The sequence below is a fragment of the Zootermopsis nevadensis genome, unplaced genomic scaffold, assembly GCF_977971745.1.
Source record: "Zootermopsis nevadensis isolate Lab colony 2312 unplaced genomic scaffold, Znev_1.0 Znev_ptg000025l, whole genome shotgun sequence".
Taxonomy (NCBI): Eukaryota; Metazoa; Arthropoda; class Insecta; order Blattodea; family Termopsidae; genus Zootermopsis; species Zootermopsis nevadensis.
In genome coordinates this window covers 3718733-3735081 of record NW_028259157.1, presented here as the reverse complement: position 1 = coordinate 3735081, position 16349 = coordinate 3718733, and the positions used below count along the sequence as shown (strand labels likewise).

The 16349-nt window shown below is 36.5% G+C and overlaps 1 protein-coding gene across 1 annotated transcript in view; it reads right to left on the bottom strand.

Annotated features, from left to right (window-relative positions):
* Window positions 1-16349, bottom strand: part of LOC110840060 (Calcium-independent receptor for alpha-latrotoxin) — a 450850-nt gene that overhangs the window by 401658 nt on the left and 32843 nt on the right. The gene's annotated exons all lie outside the window — the stretch shown is intronic.

The following is a 16349-nucleotide window of genomic DNA, read 5'->3' as shown; positions in this document are numbered from 1 at the left end:
AATACAGTATCTACAGAACAAAAGCTAGTAACTACGTCTGTCTTGACTCGGGACCCAAATTAACAATTACCTTTTTCATAACGATTTTAATTGAATACTATTAAAGATGTAGATATAATTATATTATTGTAGTTAGGTGCCGAATATTCAGCGCACTTTCCTTATTTAACAAGAAGATATATTCGTTCACGATGTAAGCAGATTGCATGCTTCAAGGTCACGGAAAAGTACAACGTTACAACACAAACAGGAGAGAGCAAATGAGTGAAGACAGTTCAGAACTCGCAGCTTAATAAAACTAGCAACTTTTTGCTGGTGACTTAGAACAGCGCGGTAAGGGGGAATCCATCCGTCGCTGTAACGGCTGCTATAGTGTGAGCAACACGGTATTTAAGGTCACCTCACTGTCTTAAATTTCAAATTTCTACCGTCTGCAATGTTAATATGAAGGCCATGCAACTTCCTGAAGTGAAAGCCACAGCTGATAGACCATTAAAATGGTTTAGGTTGTAATTCTTTAGAATTAATTATGCACAACAGATCGCAGACGGTGGAGATACCAGGGTAATTAATGTTCCTTCCCTTACTCATTTATTGTCATTAATTAATTAATTGCAAGATATATGACGATATTAATTTAATTCACTGACTAGCTCAAAATTATATTTAACCACCCTATGCAATAAACAGATCAACGGAATAGAATAGTACAAATGGCAATATTACTTCTTATATTCAAAAATCTATGGGTCCCATGTTCCTATTAGCGATGAAGTTTTGTTTATCGATATGTTTATGATATCACGCGGCGACAAATTTTGGTCGTTCGGAGTGATTCTAAATGGACTCAGCAGGCCTCAGACAATCAGCGATGTCTTTTACGGGGGCTTGGATCTCAGCTGTTTGCCTTTCAGCGTCTGATGTGCGATGCTTTTGGAAACATCTCTCTCGAATTTCCTATATTGGATTTACGATATTTAAATTAACGATGGTTTTCGTGGACCAAATTATTGTCGTTAACCTAGCGACCACGTAGACTACAACCTTGTCAAACAGTCTTCATGGAAGGAATGGATCTTGGATATGGATATACACAAGAGTGGGAGTTATAATATCAACTGATCCTTTTTCTGGACGCCAGAATCAGGAACTAAAATGTTCCTTTGACTATTACAAACGACCCTTCGAAAGTGGAGAGTGAATTGGGCGTAATCAAACGGGATTGAGGTGCGAAATGTTCCATTAGCTTCGAGGACTTGCATCACTTCTCCCTCATATGTACAAGTCGTCAAATCCAATTTTACGGGACTTGATTGGATTATCATCCAGTCTGCTACAGCATCCTGCGAATCAATACCAGAGCCATGGCAGGCTCCATCATGTTTTCTGTAGCTGTGTATTTGTTTTGCTGAATGTTGGCATTTTAGGTAGAAAGAAAATGTTTACACCGGATAAAACACTAATTAAAATAAGAGGTTATGAGACAACTTATGACCCAACTTTCCTATGTTTTCAGGACGGGTGACACGCTGTATTTACATTAGTACACTACAAGCAGTGTTATAACTTACATTACCGAATAATTGTCAAATACAGCCTCAAAGTTGTGCAAAACGACATGATTGTAACTTGTAACCTACTCCCTACAACAACTAAAACAATTAATTACTCACTCAGCTGACCAAGAAATCCCCTGACTTTAAGGAATACGAATACCATTCACAAACCCTGCGGCAAGCTCCTTCCAAAATTAATACTTTCTCGTATCTAGCAAACTCATTCAGACTTAATGCATAGTCGTTAAGTACTTTCAGAAAATCGATCCAAGAAGGATGTATTATACGTATAACTTACTAAATCCAGACAGAAGAGCCCTTCTCGAGAACCAGTCAAAAAAATTTCCGAAGATTAATTACAGTGTTAACAAGATCACGTCATCGGTCCCTATCCAAGATGCCATACATACTCTAATATGATCCAGTTTAATATTATTCTTCTATCTCATCTTTCCCGTGAGCGTTAACACACTTTTCTATATTTGATGATATACAGCTAATAACATAAGTATTTGTAGCTTAAATGCGTCATGTTTGTGTTGATTAAGTATATATTTATTTTCACAGTCTATACACAAACGTTGTAATTAAAAGATGTTGTTAAAATTATATAATATTAAAACATTATGTAGTATAAAATATTATATTTTGGCGCTTTTTATCGTAGATACGATTCTACATTATTTAGCGCTTTTTTACGACATGTTTCGATGGATAAGACCTCATCTTCAGGTTTATATCAATTTTATAATATTTTAAAATTATTAGATATTTTTATACAATGTATTATAATGATCTGTGGTTTGTTTGTAGATTTTTCATTTTCATGATGAGTTGTTTGTTTGTAGTCAGACGTTTATTTTCAAGATGTGTTGTGCGGAGTGACTTACGTCTGATAGCTGGTGAGGATAGATTATATAATTTTAACAACATCTTTTAATTACAACGTTTGTGTATAGACTGTGAAAATAAATATATACTTAAACATAAGTATTAATTTATTTTATTTTGAATCTCAAGTTAGTCAGTTAAATGGAGCTACCAAACTAAATTATATAATATTAATACTGGAAATTCTATTAACAGCGGATCCTCCTCCTCCTCGTCTTCTTGTGTATCTACGACATCCTCAACTTTTATATTGACGAACTGGTTTCCATCATGAGAAGATGTGACACGTGTTTCATTGTATGAACCAGGTGCAACTTTTGGTAAATCACAGCAGTTCTCAGGTTCAGCCATTTTTATGGAAAATGGCGGTGGTACGCAAAGCTCGTCAAAATTCTTAAATACGACATTTATGTGACAATGGTGAGAGTTACACGGCCTGTAAGGTTCTTAAATTTTCTAACTAGTCGCCTACGTCTAGAAAATTTTCCTGAAGTACTTCCAACGTATTAGAATCCTTATTTTTATATTCATGTTTTAAGCATTCTATCCCTGTATGCGTAACAAGCAGGGCAACCTCGTCCATATACTTTCCTCTCTGCCTGCTGCTTCTTTCGAATTACAGACACCTTGTCTGAATTTGACGAAAAAATAGTGGCACTGCAGTCTAAATCAACCATTCATTTATCCCCTGAAATACGTTTCAGAAAAAAAGTTTATTTATTTCCATTTCGTCTCTCATCCATTCCTTTCGTTATTTCCTGCAGTATATTTCCCTTTGATTCTGCCTCCCCTTTCGTCTGCTGTCCTCACCGCTTCTTTATTTTTTTATCTTAGGAAACTGCTTAAAAGAACTTGAATATTGGAACAGACTATATTCTGCTACGCTGTTTCCATCAATGTGTGATGAAAACTCTTTCTATACCTACTCAGAATATTGATTTCGAAAAGTAATTTCACTCCGCGATCTGAGTTATACAAACATGGTAATCTTCTGCAATTACAACCGGCTCAGTTCGTAGTGAGATTGCAAGCCACGCTTTACGCTATCATCGTCTATAATATTCTGCTTGCTTGCCTGATGTCAGGCACCCGTGAAAGAAAATACTCAAATAAGAGTAGCACGATATGAAAACCCCAAAAGTTTAATATTGAGGCCAAACTACTGCGTGATATATGGGATTCGAGAGCGTTTTCTATTGCAACAAAAATGCTGGCCTTTGACCGTATGAAGAATAAACTGTTTGTTCAGAGGACAAGCATAACCAGGCCGTGGGTGTGGGTGGGTGTGTGCCACCCAATTAAATAAAGCCTGCACAGTCCAGCTCGGAATGTTTACGCAGCGAACACAAAGGACAACATGTGTTAAGTGTCGATGTTGGTATTCTGAATTGTAAGCCGTGTGAATTTGTATGTAGATACCAACGTTTCAGAGAAACACACTGCCTCCAATTTCAGGTGAAGATATAGGTTCTTAGAATATCAACATCAATATCTTCACCACTGTGAGAACCTTAAACCTTACAATTGTGAGATATGAGGTTCTGGGCCGTAGCGCCGTGGTCTGGTACAAATTTACCGATGTTTCGCAAGTCCTTGCTGCCTCCATCATCATGGTTCATCAGCTTCTAGATCAGTTCACACAATTTCGTACTTTAACAGTACATGGTTATATTTCAAAAGTTGATAGTGATTCATCATGAAATGACAAAGATTAATGAAGCCCAAGATTCATCAGAGTGCGCACAAAACCCCCAGCAACTGAATTCAATTCATATACTGAAATCGATTTGCATTAGATTTATTCTCGCATTTAATCACAGATCACCAAGACTTCTGTTCTTTTGAGGCGTTTCATACTCCCTTTTAACACTTTAAATCTGAGTGGTAACTATATGTCCCACCTACTTTAACAATCAATAACTCCGTGTTGTCACTTCTTCAATTTGTATGGTTCTCACTCTAAACAGGGATTATTTACTTGAACAGAATCAACCAGTTCACCTTTGTAATGGTAAATTATATTGTTCTCTTTGAGGTACGGGCTACATTCTTAAATATTAATGAGATGGATTTCAGCTTCAAAGGATGACGTAAATTAATGTATTTGTTTACTGTAGTTGTAAAACGGAAATGAAAGTAAGGTAAATACAGCATTGAGCATAATGAGATTATGGATATTTCCAACAGAAATGCTTCTCAGATATGAATATTTTTAAGACGACCTAGTTGAGAATTAATATAAAAATACAGGACAATTAAATAGCTTGAAGGATTAATATGTACAATGACGTACAACCATGACTTCAAACTAAATTTTACCTCACGTCTATCAGGAACATGAAGAGAAACATAAATACATAGGTAATAACTTCGTGACAGAGATCATTCATGTATTTATTACTGTTTTTCGCGACGCTGAAAACAATATGATTAGTGAAATGTTACTTGGAAGGAATGTAGAAGGAAGGAGACGTAGTCTATTTTAAGGCACTAACTATACAGATATTTGCCTGGAGGGACTGAGGAAAACCACAAAAAGTTACAGTCAGGAGAGCGGATCTTTAGACCGAGATTGGAAACTGGGATCTTCGTAATATGAAGCAGGAGTGATAACCACTAGGCGAGTTTACTAAAAAGAAAGATCCATACTGAGGAAAAACACGTCAGATTTCAGCTAATACGTTTGACTGACACAGAGTGTGGTAATATGGCTTGATTTTGTGAACATGGTTTTAGATCTTCAAATTTGCCAGGGAAATCCTTGGTTGTTTGAATAAATGTAAACTATTCAAGCAAGATCGTGTGACATTCACATTATTAAATATTAACGTGGTTATTATATTTAAAATCACATTTTTATGATAAAAAGTAAAATACGTAAAAACACTGAAAATATCCAACATGATACTTTCATACTAAGCACTAGTTTCGTATGAACAAGTTCAAAATCAAATATGGAATTAATTAAAATTATTTCGGGGAACAGAAATTTAATTTCGTGCTCTTGGGAAAAGGCGAAAGAATCCGAACTCCTGTTTACCGTAATTTTGCTTTGGGACTTAATTTTACACTCTATTTCAAGTTATTAACTTAGTGGTTCTAAACCTATTTACGGTGCAAGATAAAACAGGCAACCATTAACATGCAATTTGCACTGTTTTAAACGCAATTAAATCCATCTCCTACGAGATGAGTTCTGCTAACATGTTTCCAGGTGTGTGTGACCGACCAGCGATTCCTGACAACGGAAGTGACTGTAAGCCAACTACAGTACTGGGGAAATTAAAACTTCTTTAAATCATTGCTTCGCAAGCAATGGTCCGCGGACCTGTGTTGTCCTATTCCTGAATATATATAAGAAACTTTTTAAACCATTCATACTACAATATAAATTTTCATTATAATAAATTTACAGCAGTAAATATTTCTTAAATGGGACTGTACAACATGGCAATTGGTTTATATGACTGAAACATACACTTGACTGTACTGTCCTTATAAAATAAGGGAAGTCGGCTAAAATTGGGTTTATAAAACTACATAAAAGTAAAGGTGAATAAGTGAAAGCAATCATTACTTTTTACCCAAAAACAGTCGAAAAAATGCCGTTACCAGAACACAAGACGACTTTTCTAATGGATCAATCACAACCTTACTTTATAATTCATCAATAAATTCTGTCGTCAGAATCCTTTAACGCTTCCCATTTACAAAGTCATATAACAACATCTAGGCAACTTGAAATTGCCATTAAAAGGCACGGAATTCTGAAAAAAAGGTTTCGGCAAATTGAAAGCAGAGTGCCACATGCACCTTTCCTAACGACGATACATCAACTACAGCGATGATTCAGCGCTGATTTAAATTAAAGGAAGACATCAAGGATCCTAAAAGAATAGACTTATTTAAATGCGAAATTTTAGAATTAACTTGGGAGCGAGCAGGTTGCGTCCGATGGCAGATAAACGGATTTGCCTTCTGGAGATACCTGGTTCGGACATTGGCCACGAAAGTGACTAACAGTAACTGCAGTCCCTTCCGGCTAACACGGGGACACGCCTTAAAATTACATCGTACATACTTTCTTTCTGCAAAATCTCTCCCAAGTTTTATATTTGACACTGTATGAACTTTTAGATTAATACAGGAACGTTAAATATACAACTAGACAACAGCAATTTGCGTAGAGTGACGAACGAAAAATACGAAAATCCTTATATATAACAACATCCCGTGTCCTCGTACGAAGTTTGAATATGACAACAACAAATAAACAAATTGCTACTGCACAGTGTGCTTTTTTGATGCAGTAACACCCGCGCCGATTTTAAACGATAGCGCTTACAGTTCAATTAAATATTTTTAAGAACACCGTTATTTGAAAGTTTTGTCTCTCTCTATAAGCAAAAGACTGCAATAGCGAAATTACAAAATGCGGACAAATTTACTAAATCTCTCTAAAATATAATCTTGATTTATCGGAAACCTATATTCTGTTGTCTCGAGGATTAGTGTGAAATTAAATTTAAAATTTATCTCTAATAAAAGGAATTAGGATTAGAAATGTACATGGACTTAAAGAAAATCAGTCTACTCAAACAGAGTAGCATCTACTTTCTGGTGAAGGCCAACCTGCACTGTAAAGTTAAGCGTTTCAAACTTCATTCGTAAATATAAATTTTTACTGATATTGCGAATTATAAATGCATTTGTGCTGCTCAGTTACGTTACGACCCATTGTTAATTCTTATTAGGCTTGTACTGAATACACTGATTTGTAGGTGGGTGTCAAAACTCAACACCACAACACCTCTTTATTTCTAGACTGTTATATGCGTGACATATAAGCGTACGTATAGGCTAATTGAATCGAGTCGCACATTTCTATTAACAACTTGACTAGCTTTCATTCTCTAGGGCAAATAGCCAAACCACTGTTGTTATGCGACCATAAAACACAAGTGTCAAATCAGTGAAAGGAAGTGTCATTTGACAAGAACACGTTGAAAATGCAAGCACGTAATTAGTGACGCCAGTTTACAGAAATATATACGCAATATTTGAATGTATCCATCAGAGACTGGGAGGAAAGGGAGCGTGGTGGGGGGTGGAGGGGGCTGTTTAACACTGACAAACTAGGCCACACAGTCAGACATTACGTAGACTCCAAGTACAGGAACAAAATGTAATTTGTTTTCAGCACGCTAAATAGATTGTTGGTGATAAACTAAAAAAAAGACGTCATGTTACAGGCTTACGTTCGCGCTGAAAAGCAGTACAGTATTTTATTACGCGCACTAGAACGTACAGAGTTAAATTATGGAAATGTTTAAAAAAACTAATTAATGATTCAAGGCAAAAGTTCATCTAAATAATAGTAAAGTATTTTGTCCGTACCACAAAGAAAACACCACAACTCACCATCAAAAGATTAACTGGTAAATACTTTTTACGGAAATAATCGATCTATATAATACGAGAATCAAATGAAAAACATAAACAGGAAATTATGAGTTCTTGATTACTAAAGTAGACGGTACATACAATTCCCCACTGAGATTTAAAAAGTTAAAAATATCTACATAAATGACACACGTCCTCAAATCAACTACAATTACTGAGGCATACAAGATATAAAACACTGGGTATTCATAGACAAGAGAAATAGAATTTAGCATGTAAGCAGATTATACGGAAATGTTAAACATAATATCAAGAAATACAACTCATAAAAACGAAGGGTGTTTCAAAAACATTGTATTACCGACAGTTTTGAAAACTTGACGATAATATTTAGAGTAAAAACGATGTTGTAAACAAATCCAGACGTTTCGGAGGAGCCTGGCGTCTTATTATTCAGTATAGGAGAAGAACGGTGACAGAAATTTCCGTTAAGTAATCTATGAAGTTGATACAACACTTCCAAATAAAATATGAACCAATCTAGTCATAAGGTTCAACAGGAACTGAAAACAGGTCAAGCGAGCAATTCACTCTGGCTCTTCACACCTCGTACTCACCTTATCTGCCTCGTTAGTCTCCACAATCCTGGCAGCAAAGCATCACAGAATCAATCGAAGCACGAACCGCGCATAATCGAAGTTTATAAAGCTCGTTCCTTACGCTCGTGGCGATGCGTTGGAGCTTCGACAAAGGCATGACAAAGGGATGGATGAAATGACACGGTTGGACGAAATTCCCTTTGAGCAACAAGAAACACTGCTCTTTACAATATCTCTCGAATCAGGTCCGATGTTTTAGATCTCGTGAGTTGAAGTGGGCAAAAATACAACAAACCTTGTTTGCAAATGTCCCGCATGCTAAAACATACAAACTTCTCTCATAGCGTACTCCGACAAATAATGCAACGAACAAACTCACTCACTCTCTGAAACAGAGTAGAGGGTACGAACCAATGACAACGACTAAGATATCGGCTAACACCGTGGTTACTGGGGCTTTCAGTCTTCACAAGTGAATCCACCCGGGCGTACTTACCGAGGACGGCTGTTACTACTCGCCATTTGTAACTCTCGATATAAATTTGGCACCAGGCAGTCTTGGTGTGGAGTCGATGTTCCCATGTGCAGCTGATGGATATTAAGTTGACGAAAACATTCTGTGCTGTTACGAATCTCTAAATTTCATTTACGTAACACCAAACAACTTTACCCTGAACAAGTTCAACACAACTCACATCTTCAAACCCTTATTAAACTGAGTCACTTCAACACAACATATATACCTATTATTGTTACCAATGCCATTATAAAAGGCTCTTTAAATATGAAGAATCTGATTCTCTCTTATATTAATACAATGTTACCTTCGCATCACGTGTCCTCTTTACGATTTTTTTGATAATTTTCCATTCTTTCGTATGTACAAAACTTTCTCTTCAGCACTCCGATCGTTCATAATTCGTATTATTTATCGGAAGTTCTCGGACTGGTTCCCTGTTATAATTCTATCCGAGGTTTCTAAAATCGATCATTGGTCACTCTGCAGCGTCTTATTTCAGTGCTTAAAGGCTCAGGCTGATCGTCTCAGCATAGGACGTCGTATCAGTAAGATGGATAACAGGGCAAGACATACAAATATAGAACCAAAGAATCAATTATACATAAGATCAGTTAGGTGTTAAACCAGTCAGATATTAATTAAAACGTAAATGAAATTTATATTGAAAATTTCAAAAGCAAATCCAATTTTGTTTGCCAGGAAACATAGGCAGGTCGTTTGATTGCGTTTTTTTGTCATTATTTGCTCTCGGAGGTTATTTATCTTCATCATAACTAAACCGATCCGCTGAACGTTCAGGAAGTTGCAATTGAATGACCACCAAAGCAACGCGATATTTACTCTTGCCAATAGAAACTTTGTAATTCCTCTTTGAAGCGCTTGTTCATTAAAGAATTAACATTTTCCGTGCAATATATCTCAGCTTGAAAATTTCATTGTGTTAATTTTTGAGTTTCGACACAAACCCGTACACTCTTTTATACGAAACTGTGTTTTATTTTGGACAAAAATATCAACTCCGCAACGTAAATGTAACCTACAGAAACCAGAAATAAATATTTATTAGACTAAGCGAATGAATCAACAAAATCTTCTCGGGCAATCAGCCGCGTTAACTAGTTACCGTTAACGAGGCTGATTGCCCGAGAAGATTTTATTGATTGTACTCACCGCGAAAGTCTCAAATCCTACAAGTTAATGAACTTGACAAGAAACCAGATCAGCAATAGTCATAACAAAACTCATATACATTAAGTACCTGAGCAGCTGATAGTCTGAAGGTTTCTGTGCTTTATAATCCTTAAAAGTAATATTTCGGACTTTCTTCGTCGTCTATATTTCGATAAAATTACAGCGCTGTGGAAGGAGGATCTTCTCCCACCTTAAGGTGAAAAAAAAATGGATGTGCAGAATCCCTAGTTTCAGATCTGAGACTAGCTCAACCAGGGGGCACAACAGGTACGCGTTCTGTCCTTTCCCTTTATTTTCCTGAAGATGGAAGAAGATTCAGCTTCTGAAACGTAATTTTATTCAGAATAAGACAGCGGACAATGTGCAGAATACTACTTACACAGGTAAGAAGCAAACAGGGGCTCAGTTAGTAAATTTTCCTTGAATCCGAATGTTTATTACAATATACGCAAGAACGCATCACCGATCCATATCCTGAGACAGGAGAATCTAATCCATATACTTCCATTTCCACATGATCTATTTTAATATTATTCTCCCATCTTCGCCTAGTTGTTTCCAGCGATCTCTACAGTTCAGTTTTTCTATCGAAAATTTTATATTCGTTTTTCATCTTCCCCATTCGTCTAACGTCCGTTCATTCCAATCTCCGTGATGTGATTTCTGACAGGTAAATTCGCCTCCATCATCAGGGCTTCACTGAGTCCATCAGTTAATCGGTCCATCAATCATTAATTTATTTATTCGATTGGTCTTTCAGTTACTCAGCCCGCTAAACAAACAACAAAAAAGTTAGTTAAATTACTCCGTTTATTAATCACTTATTCAATTTCTTGGCCAGTCTGTGAGTAAGATTTTATGTCTTTTAATTACAGAATATTAAGAAATGTTTGTATAATTCACGAAGCCGCTGTCTTTTCTTTGCAGACACCTTCATAAATTCAATTCTACAGCTGCCTTTCCCTGAAGCCCTCGATCAGAAAGTATTCCTCTTATTTGTAACTAATTTAAACTTGTCTGGGAACAGCTGCATCATTTCCTTTTCTTTCCTTTCCTTTCACGGCATCTTTCAGAAGCCTTCTGCACTTTCTTCTCGCCTCTGAGAAATCGGGATGCCCGTTGACTACTGTCTGCACTGTACTCATGCATACACCTTAGGGAGTAAAGCTGAAACTCTGTGGCAAGATGCTCTGTTTGTGTTCTCCACCATTCCTGTACTTGCGGATATAAACGTGTTTACGCAATGATATTGTATGGGTTATTCAGCGTTGAGGAATAACGTTTTAGAGACAAGTGGATTCGGTTTTACGCAGGTTCAATACAAAATCATATCCTTTCACTCTTTTAATGCAAGTTTATAGAAACTTAATAAACGCAAAACATGCATTTGAATTTCTGTCGATTCTTCGAAGTTTAAATTTTACTGAGATTCTTAAATTTTAATTGTTTTTGTGCATAATAATATTATGACTATATTATTATTATCCCACCTATTCACCACTTTATGGGGTATGTACTTCCACGTACCCGAGACAGACCTTGTCCCTAAGGTACATAGGGCAGCAGCTATTTCAGGGATACATATTGTTTTTAGCAAGTGCTACATGTATTATATAATTTTATTTTATGAAAGCGTTATTATTATTATTATTATTAATAATTCAAGATTATTATCTTAAAAATGTTGATACAAGATTGTTGTTATTCTTGTTATTTACAATTACTTAAGACAGACTTATTATCATTAAACTTTTTATAATTTATAATACATGATCAGCATCAATATCTGCTGTCTCTCAAATAATATCCCGCTCAAGCAAATATGAATGCATCATCTATCTTACGGGACGCTGCTGCTGTGTTTTAATTGGCATGTGCCCAGTTTTCAGCTCACTGGTTGAGATAAAAGCAATCATACACAGTTTTAACCGGCAATCCGTTATTCAAGTGCAACCCTTATCATTTCTGGGTCAAGATTCCGTGAAAGACGTAGTGCAACATGTGCGAAAGAGATAATTTGGAGACGCAAACTCTTAATGTTAGTTCATAGACCCACTGAGTGATTTTCCATTATACAGCACTTGTTCAGAAGTTTCGACCAAAACGGTGAACAGGTTCACTCAGACTATACTTCAGATGTTGCACATCTTCGTTGTAAATGGTATTTTGTTATGTGCATTAAGATTTAAATTTGTCGATTATAAAATAGTGGGTAACTATAGTAACATAATCCACTGGTGGTGTTAAAATAATGGATTATGGTATGGTGGCATTGTTATTATGTTGATTTTGTTCTTGTAAACTGGTAAGTTGTTTGTTTCGTGATCTATTTCAGAAACAATGTTTTTCATATTCTATTGTTCGGTATCTGTTTGGATTATCTTGCCAGTGTTAATGAGTTATTTGGTGACGATAACACATATTGTGAAAAAAATTAATTAGAAAATATTTAACAAAAAGAGACCTATATCAGGAAACATGTGAATGGACCAAGTGAAACAACAACAAAGTTACAGGTCCACGATTGTTCATTGACAGACTATGATAATTATTATAAATGAAAGACGTCCATGGAAGGAATCTAAATTGCGACGAGAAATTCCGACCTATGACACAAGGTAGCTGAAGAGATACTGTTTGCTGGAAACGTCTAGACAGAAATTGTGAAGACATTTTAGAATGATTGCACGTAATTAGGATATAAATTAAGACTACGAAAAACCGGAGGAAGATAGAGGGAATTATGAAAATAAAACAAGAAGAGTTTTTTGAACAAAACGAAAGGATTTCAGGAATTCATTGTTTATCACATTATCGTTACTTACTTTATGCAGTATAGAATATATAGGTAAAGCCTATAAAGACTCGAAATATGAACATGGAACGACAGTAAAAGAATATTTTATGAGACACAAATAGAAACTTGAACAACCTTAGTTGGATACTCAAAGAAACGAAAGACAAATATTGACAGAAGTGAGAAACATACCGTCTGAAGACGTTAGACTACTATAGCAAAGGTACAGGAAGCAATGCAGATCGAGTGGTCAAACACAGCAAGAGGTTATGACCTACAGAGAGAAGAATAAGGAGGGCAAAGAGACACCGGAAGTAAGGTTTTGGGGTCGGTACAGGCAAGAAGCCGACTAATCCGTAAAGACAACCAATCTTGCGAAACTTATGTTCGTACGGAAGTTCTGTTGCCTATCCACTGTATCAAAATATATGTATATTCATCTTTCATCACTTCTCGAAAATTACTGCTTAATCGATTGATCGATTGTAATAAGGCAGTTCTTTCAGGGTGTGAATCACCTGCCTTTCCACAACACGCCCATACAGTCATACACTAATAGCAATCAAAATTTAATTGCAGTTTAGACCCCTCCACCCTCGAAGGTAATATTTATTATCAACTAAACAAGAGCTATCAGCCACTCAGTTCCCTTAGTCAATCCACGCTGAACTCAACCTGTTATAAATGACAGGAACCAGCATTCATTTAACAGTGATGCTAATCTTGATTTGATAAGTTTATCGCATCACCTCTGCAAACGAGGTCACGCCCACTAAACTATCGTAAACTTATAATTTAAAGCGACTGGAACTTGCCGTGGAGAAATAACGTTAATTTGAAAGGCGCGCGGTTCGGATCTCGGGAGGAATAGCTACTGCTCTGACTGGGCATTTTCGGGATTTCCACAAGTCACATAAAACAGACTATTACTGCTTCAAATTCAGTACACTCAACCACAGGTAATCGTTTGATCTTGTAGGATTTTAGGTTTTCATGACGGTGAGTGTGAAGATGACTGTCTTCTGGGTTGTTGTACCGTCATCGTCCTGATGATGGGGGTAGCAAGGACCTCTGAAACGTCGGTATACTTCTACCAGACTACACGTCGCAACAACCCAGAAGACAGCGATCATCCTCATTTGACCTTCTCTTCTTCGTGCCTACGTGACACTTGTCAATTAAAATTCGCCGTTAAATAAACAGGAAAGAAGAATATGGTCTATTTAAAATATATTCTTCGCAGTTCCTGGAAGGACAGTTAAAAAGATAAATATTCCTGTCACTAGGATCTAACTCCAGGTAGGGATTCCAACTGTGGGATTTGTGATGTCACATTCTTTCGTTTTTAGACACTAATTTCAATGTTAAGCAAAGAACTGTCTTTTATCTGTCAGGTGCGAGGTTAAAGTTAAGGATGTTTTATAGAAATCAGGAATCAGTACGCATTTTAAAGCTACGAACCAGCCGATAACCTGCAGCGTTACAGCCAAATCCTTGGGGTGCATTTTACTGGCATTTAAAGCTTAGAATTAAGCAGTATTGAATCTAGAAAGAATAACATAGTTTATACAACAAATCAGAATACATTTTGTTTAATTTCGAAACGGAATTACATTCACACCCATATAAAATTTTATATTCAGTGAAAACTGTCAATTCCATATTCTAGGAGAACAATTTTCCATTCATCTAAAGTACGAGCAATACTTGCACATTGAGACGAAATCTAAACATGAAAATGGCTGTCCCGTGGGATGTTGCAATGTGTACTCTATTATAAACAAATTGACGTTTCAAAGGTACTTACTACCTCCATCATCAGAAAAATCGTCACCCTGATGACGGAGGCAGTAAGCACCTCTAAACGTAGGTCAATTGCAACAAGAATAAAAGGCGAAACATCCCACAAGACAATCAGTGAGAATCTGAAATCTCACACGGCGTAGAAAGGATAGTTGAGCGGTGTTAAGGGTAGGTTAGGCTAGCTTCGGTTATGTTAGTTAAAGGTAATACAGGCCTATATTTAACGAGTATAAAAATAACAAGGCAATGCAGAATATTTGAATAGCGAACAACAGCGATACGATGTTCCTTTCGACGATTACGAACAATAAGATTCTTGTGGATTATCTCCTAATCACGCATTTTCTTTCAGTGACGGACAAATTTTCACAATAATCAAGATTGTCGTTATCTGTTGATATATTTCAGAATGAAGATTGCTGTCTTCTGGGCTTTTGCGCTGTGGTAGATGTCCACCATCTACCAGACTCATCGCCGTGAAAACCTCAAATCCTACACAGATTTCAGAATGGTAGTTTACATTTAACGAAGACAATTATCAAACTGACTTACCGCCAATTTTGCCGTAAAAAGACATGCAGCGAACACAGATGCGTGTCGTGGCAATGAAATTATTAAAATGAGATTAATTAAAATTTGGGTGCTATATCTGTTACCGATACTTTAATGTGCCACGTATTAAATATAGGGCATATGAAATGTTTGGTAGTTAAATAACCAGGCCACCAGTCTTACACTCAGGTTCTGAAATTAATTTTTGCCCTTTCAAATCCAATCTTCTCAGCAAAGAGACTTAGTTAATTGAATTGTGCAGAGTAAAAAAGCATCCAGAATTAAAAATCACAATCCTGCTACTTTCAACAAAGGAAAGCGAGCCGAACAATGTCATACCTAGAAGTGAGAATGAAAGTATTGTGTAAAAATGTCGCGCCCTCTTGTCATTGTGTTTTATTTCGCATTTGTACTATTTTCTTCGTGAAGAATTGAAACGCGTCGCTCCTGTCCATCCATTAAGGGTGACAGGGTGAGCATTACAAAAACGTCCCCTACAAACGGAGCGAATGAAGTGGTTTTTGTGATCATTTGTACGCAGTCAGGTACAAGGCCCGGGGTTAGCGCAAAAATCAGTCTGTCTCTATTACGAACAAGTAATCCGAGTTACCCCTTGAAGAAGGATGATAAAGAGGCCGATGGTGCTTCTAGACACCAGTGCCTCTGGCTCGAAGCTGACAGAGAAAATGCCCGGCTTTGACAGCCACGCCAACGGCGGATTTCCACCGAAGTAGCATAATGTATCTATGATGAACAATATGGTCAAAATGTGATTCACTGATAATTAACCCTCTGTAACCGAAGCTCATCTAAATAATTTTTAGAATTCAGACCCTATCGCAAAGGAAACAGAACGCTTCATCATTACGAAGATCATCTGGTTAATGATGTTTAGGGACATGATCCCTGTTTAAATTAAGAAAGAAACATAACCCAGAAATACAAAATGCAGTTTTTATAATAAGTTGAAACAGCTGGTATATATAATTACCATTCAGCTTTACAAGGCTAATCTGGTCGTGTAGGATTTTAACCTT